We start from the raw sequence: 6,274 nt of genomic DNA, 5'->3' as shown, positions 1-6,274 counted from the left end.
GGTTGGATTTCCACTATCCGTAATTGATCAATTCCATTCTTTTTTCCGACGTCTCTGGATGTAATAAATACTATTATCTTATCAATTACATCCAATGCTGTTGGTTACGATGATATAAGTCGTTGGATGATTACGTAAATTTTTGGTCTTCCTCGGCAAATAAACCAAATCATCAACTTCTTTTTTAATACAAGCGTTTTTCCCTCTCTATCGCGAAAAGCGTATATTATCCCGCTTCTAAAAGTTTTAGTCCTATCATCTTCTTCATGTTATCGTCTTATCTTTATTCTTCCCTTCCTATCTAAAGTACTCGAAGTCTGTACCCACAAGTAATTATCCAGGTTTGTCTGTGATAAAAACCTGTTGAGTCGATTATAATCTGGGTTGAGGCTGGGTAATAGTACCGCTATCGCTCTACTTAAAATGACTGTCAATATTAGGAAGGAAATGGATGTAACAAAAGTCACTTCACAAATCAACCAAAGCTATCAAAGCTTTGGTTAATTTTTCTCGAATGCCTGCAATACCGTCTACCACATTTTCCTCCTATACATTATTTCCCACCTCTCCCCCTCACAGGATTGATTTTCAAATTATCTTCAAGAACGCCAGCGGTCTGTACGCTAAGATGATTGTTCGTCGATGTAGTACAATATCAGTGCTGATGTTCCTCATGGTGTCATTCTATCTCCTTTATTGTTTTCGATATTTATAAATCTTATTTCAAAATCAATCCACCTGATATTTAGTAACCAGTGCCTTGCGTCATCTCTATCGCCTAAAGAATGATGCATAAACTAGTTTTTAGCATATGAAAATACGACCACGTTCCTATTCGTGGATATAGGGAGTGGGAAATTTGCGTACCATATTCCTTACTTAGGTTACATTACATTTCGCTTTCCTAATCAAGTTCATAATTTCAATTATATACTTATTAAATTTATTTTGTAATTATATATATACATAAATATCTCCTTAAGTATAGTTTTTTATGTGAACAGCATATGTCGTTTAATGATTTTTCTTTTATACAACATTTGACATCTGCCTACAAATTATCTCTGCACTACCTTGGGTTAACTGGTAGAGAATGTCTAAATGCAGTAAGTCCGAAATTACAAAAATTGTTAAAAGGTTGTATAAATAATATAATAAATTATAAATTAATGCAACAGTATTAAAAAAAACCACAAATATATAAAAGAAATAAAAGAATAAAACAGATAGTCGATTCTACATAGTATTTGCAAAAATCCACAACATATCGCATTGACGTCAAAATATCTATTTATAGTGGCGTTTTTGGATTCAATTATTTTTTTCTTTATGCTTTAGGGTGTTTCTCGGAACAACGACGATGATCATATCGAAGCCGCACTAGTGGCTTTTCTAGGCTGTTCTTTATTATAGTTATTCTGTTTTCTTTACTATATGTCCTGACATTTTTTCATAAACTAAGAAGACGATGGTAAAAAAACAATAAAAATTCAGGAAATAATTATTTATATATCTTTTACGTATACGATTTAATAAAATATCGACTTTATTACATATCTTTCATAACATATCTTGCATTTGTTTACACTTTTCTAATCTCTCTCTTTTACTTGTTAACAAAATGTACTATAAGAGCCATATGATTTATTTGCGAAAAGTGCAAATTCGTTAAAACAATAACATTCCTTTTTTTTTCGCTTTTTCATTCACTGCATAACTTTTAAAATAAACGATATTTAGTCTACAGTCTTTTTTCAATGGCAACACTGTAAGCCGAAGATATACGTCAAAGCGTCTATAGCTACAAAGTGGTTGAGAGCGAAACATCAAAAGCCCGAATGAAATAACAAAGGTTTAGGTTATCGTACACAATTACCGTCGCGGAGGGTCGCTCTCACTTAGTTTTTAAAAACAAATAGTGTTTAATAAAAAAGTACGCCTTTGTTTTCTGAATAGTTTACTAAATCTACAAGTCTGAAATAAGTGTTAACATTTTAAATACATTATGTATATTGTTATTTTAACTAAAAGTGTACACATACTCTGAACTTTTTGATTTTTTACCATGTTTTGAGATTCAAGATTTTGTTAACGACTCATTTATGGGAAAAATTTTAGTAAAAGTAAGTATAAGCGAATAATTATCAATAAATGTTTAAATTCTATAGTTATTTCAAATTGTTCTGCATTCTTATGGTTGTTTTTATGTAGGTCAAGTTATATTGGCTTGGTTAGTACTTTTGTGAAAGATAATATCTTTACCAGTACTAATATCAAATACCATACAATATCAAACATTACTTATTTTTGTTACAATAACAACAAAATTTTTAATGCAAGTAAGTTTTAAGAAGTCTTTAATTTTTATTGGAATAAATTAAATATTTTCAATAAATTTAATGATTATATTTGAATTTATATCATAACCCTATTTATCTCATTATTATAAATATAAAAATTGACCATAAATTAACAATTTTTTTGTCTACTGTTACAGACCCCAAAAATCCAAACAGTATTTCACAAAGTCCATGCCATGATTTTTTTGATTTTAGTGAACTTAGCTTAAACTAAAATTTTATGGCCTGTTTCATTTAGTCATTTAAAGTAATAAGGTTGAAAACTGTTAATTGTGGTTTTTTACTGCTTTAAAATGATTTTTTCAATATTATTTTGCCTGATACTTTTTAACATAATTTCTGTGAAACAAGAGTTTTCAACATTATTTATGAAATTAAAACATAGAATAGTTAAATTTTTGTTGGTGACACTCATTGGCACACAAAATTAGTGATCATATAAACAAAAATGTAGTAATTTAACTGACATTAAAATTATGACCTATGATAATACATGCCACATATTGGATGTTTCATTATATTACATAAAACTGCATTTTGGGTTAGTAGTTATGATTGTTTAATAAAGTTACCAAAGTACTTTATATAACACTAGTACAAGTGGGTGTATTTTGGCATCTAACCCATTAATACTCTAATTTTTTTAATACACATATACACCGCAACAAGTTTCTGCAACAATTCAGACAATGTTATTTATAGAAGTTACTCTTACCAATTTTATTTGTTTATAACAAAAATTGTTAGTACTCATATTATCAACTGCATACTAATTGTGGACTTGGCAAATATAAATGAAACTATTTTATGCATATAATAAAATTAAATCAATATAATGCATTGGATTAATTTGACTATACTTTATGTATTGTGAGTTTTATTACTTTGGCTACAATTATTTTTTTATATTACTTTTAACCTATGTATGTGCTGTATACTATATACTGTATGCCATATTTACATTTACTAATATTTTATATCTTTATTAAAATCATTAATCAAACACATACTTCAAATGCACTCTTTACACTCTTTTGTAATACTGTATTGTCTGTTAGGATTTTGAGTCTTCTATTATAATTTAAATTTAATTTATAAATGTATGAATTATATTGTCTGCTGAAAAAGGTCAGAATAAATAAACTATAGAAATCACAATTTTTAAATTATAAAGACTATTTTATTGTTATTACTTTATAACCCTTTAATGTCATTCATACTGATGTCAAACAAAAGGTTTAGTATTCTGGGTCAAAAGTGACATTTAGAGATAATGCTCTGTTGTCCCAATGCCCAAATGAATCATTAATACTGTAATGATGGACACAGTACACTTTCAGTGGGATATTGAAATGTTTGAACAGTGCTATATTTATAGTTTTTTATTCAATATTATAGATAAATAAATGCAATATTTTTTTAAACATATTTATAAACAACCCAGTTGTAATTATGTTATAAAGTCTGCAATTTATTGCATATGGAACATCATTGTATAAGCAGATAGATGCCCATGGCAAGGTATAGATCTCCCAAAAATCGCTATGATGACCAGTCTTGTACTATCTGCATTCAATGACTTTTCGCGACCTTAATTTCTCGTCGATCCACCGAATGGGAGCCTATACACGCCACGTCTACCGGTTCGTGGTCGCTACTCGAGGCCCTTTCGACCACAACAGCCCCCTATTGCACAACCGCTGTGTCCAGCCCAGTGTCATGCAAATGGATCCCTTCATAATTTGTTTTGCAGCGAAGCTTCGTGTATAGCTTTTTCCATTGCTCTCTGGGTTACCTTGTGGATTTTTATAAGGCCCATCGTAACCGACCACGTCTAGGATCCCAAGGTCATCACTGGCACCACACTGGTCACAGCTTGTAGAAGATGTTCTCTTCTTGATGTGTTCACTATTTTTTATGAAGTACATATGGACATTGTTTAAAATTACGTATTTTTGTCATTTAAATATTTAAGACAATATTCAAATTGTTTGATTTTGTGAATTCGTGTTTTAGTGCACGTAGACACTTTCTTTTTTCGGTGCAATGATTACGTAATGAAATCGGCAGTAGGTTTCGATGCGTTGAGACCGAAATGCATAAAGTAAACATTGATGTTAATTAAAATATACTATAGAGCAGTTTACCAAGCTATATTTTTATGTGATCCTCTCTCCACCCCTCACTATAATAACACTGCTATAGAGAGGACTGGTTGACAAAAGAATTTTGTCGTATAATTTCGTACTAATTTAGGTATACAAACTTCTTAATTGAAATATTTATTCTTGTTTCGATAATAACCAGAGAATTTTTTTTCGGTGTTTAAAATCTACGACTGCACACAATTTGTTTCGGTAATTAATTTTATTTTAAACTTAAAATATTTAATTTACTGTGACGAATTTGGATAGGAGCGAAGAAAGATCTTTTACGTTTTTTAAATTTAAAAACAAATTGTCTACAAAAATTTAAACACATTGTTTTTGTAACAAAATAGTTAGAGAATAGAGTTGATAATTTTAAAATTTTTTTTGCACTTACAAAAGTAGTAAATAACTTACATAAAATGTAATTGAACTCGCAAATGTCAAAAATAGCATAACATGAAAAAACATAACAGCAGTTTCCCATCCGTGCGTAGACAGCGATTTTATGATATTATATTTTCCGTTTAAAGTTATCTCTATATTCAGACCTTACCTTTTTTTCTGAATCTTTTTTATACTTTTATACATATCGGAGAATTGTTTTATTTTGTCATCTTAGTGTGAAACAAATAAATTCTTTTTATAGCACTCAAAGATAGCGTAAGCATTTATTTGAATTGTTTATTTTATCATTTGTTTTCATAAAACTCTAATATACTTTATAAATTGGCTTAGAGAATAACTGCCATGCAAAGGTGGATAGCGAGTGTTGTTTTTTAGAGTTTTTAATTTTAAAAATCGTCTCGTTTGCGAAGAGCGCATTTTAAAAAGTTGACGTGTAAAGTTTTAAGTGTAGAAAGTCACCTAGATACAAGTGAGTGCTAGATTGTCTGCGGATGCAATTCTAACTAACGAGAAGACCGCACTACAAACTGACCCGCCCACCGTTATATTACGGGGTCTTTTTAGTCATTACCTTACTTTCAGTGGCTAACAAGTATATCGTAGGTAGCGTGTCGTATCTGTAGCTTTATTTTTAATATAAAATAAAAAAAATCTAGGATGGTAAATTACCTCCTGTAACTTTTAGCTGATATTTCTTCTTCAGTAATTCGAAAGAAAAATAAAAAAATGTATAATATATACCATAATCTTTTCCCAGCATTATTTGTTTTAATTCAATCAGTATTTAATTTATAATTACTATTTGGTCCCATAGATTTCATATTGTTAAAAGTTTATAGGTCAGGACAGTCCAAAGGAATAAAAAGAATAATTTTATTTAATTTAACGGACAAAGACCATTTTTAAAGAGAAGTCGTCCATTTGGCATTCTATCAGACTTGTGCATTAATATAATTATATTTTCATAGTAATACTTCACCACATATGTTTTTTATAACATTATTCTCTATTTTATCAATTTATTCCATATACTCTTTTGTGATAAAAAAGAAAATGATTAATTTTATTATTTTCCCCGTCATTTTTACATTTTTTCTATCCGTGACAATTTTTCTCGTTTGTTAATGAAAAAATAAAAAAAAGATATTTGAAATAGTCGAGCAATTCACTAATTACGGCTAGCAAGACATTTGACGATTATTTTTTTATGTACAAAGTATTCTTAATCGTATTTATATAATTACTAAATTATATATTTTAATCTAAATTTCGAATAATTGGTTGCGTCCAGTATTATTAATAAATTATTTTTGAATATAGAGATTATGGAGGAGTCTTCAATTAGTTCATCATCCTTTC

The 6,274-nt window shown here is 29.2% G+C and overlaps 1 protein-coding gene across 1 annotated transcript in view; it reads left to right on the top strand.

The window, feature by feature from the left end:
* Window positions 1–1,812: 1,812 nt before the first annotated feature.
* Window positions 1,813–6,274, top strand: part of LOC137928711 (monocarboxylate transporter 14) — a 30,017-nt gene continuing 25,555 nt past the window's right edge. Inside the window, exon 1 of the mRNA XM_068771657.1 lies at window positions 1,813–2,123. The gene's annotated coding sequence lies outside the window, so the exon portion shown is untranslated. The remainder of the gene's footprint in view (window positions 2,124–6,274) is intronic.

Source organism: Battus philenor, unplaced genomic scaffold (assembly GCF_028537555.1).
Source record: "Battus philenor isolate CCGP_79_NKW_IND1 unplaced genomic scaffold, ilBatPhil1.0.hap1 SCAF_4, whole genome shotgun sequence".
NCBI lineage: Eukaryota > Metazoa > Arthropoda > Insecta > Lepidoptera > Papilionidae > Battus > Battus philenor.
The sequence above is the reverse complement of the archived record's forward strand: the minus strand, read 5'-3'. Positions and strand labels throughout refer to the sequence as shown.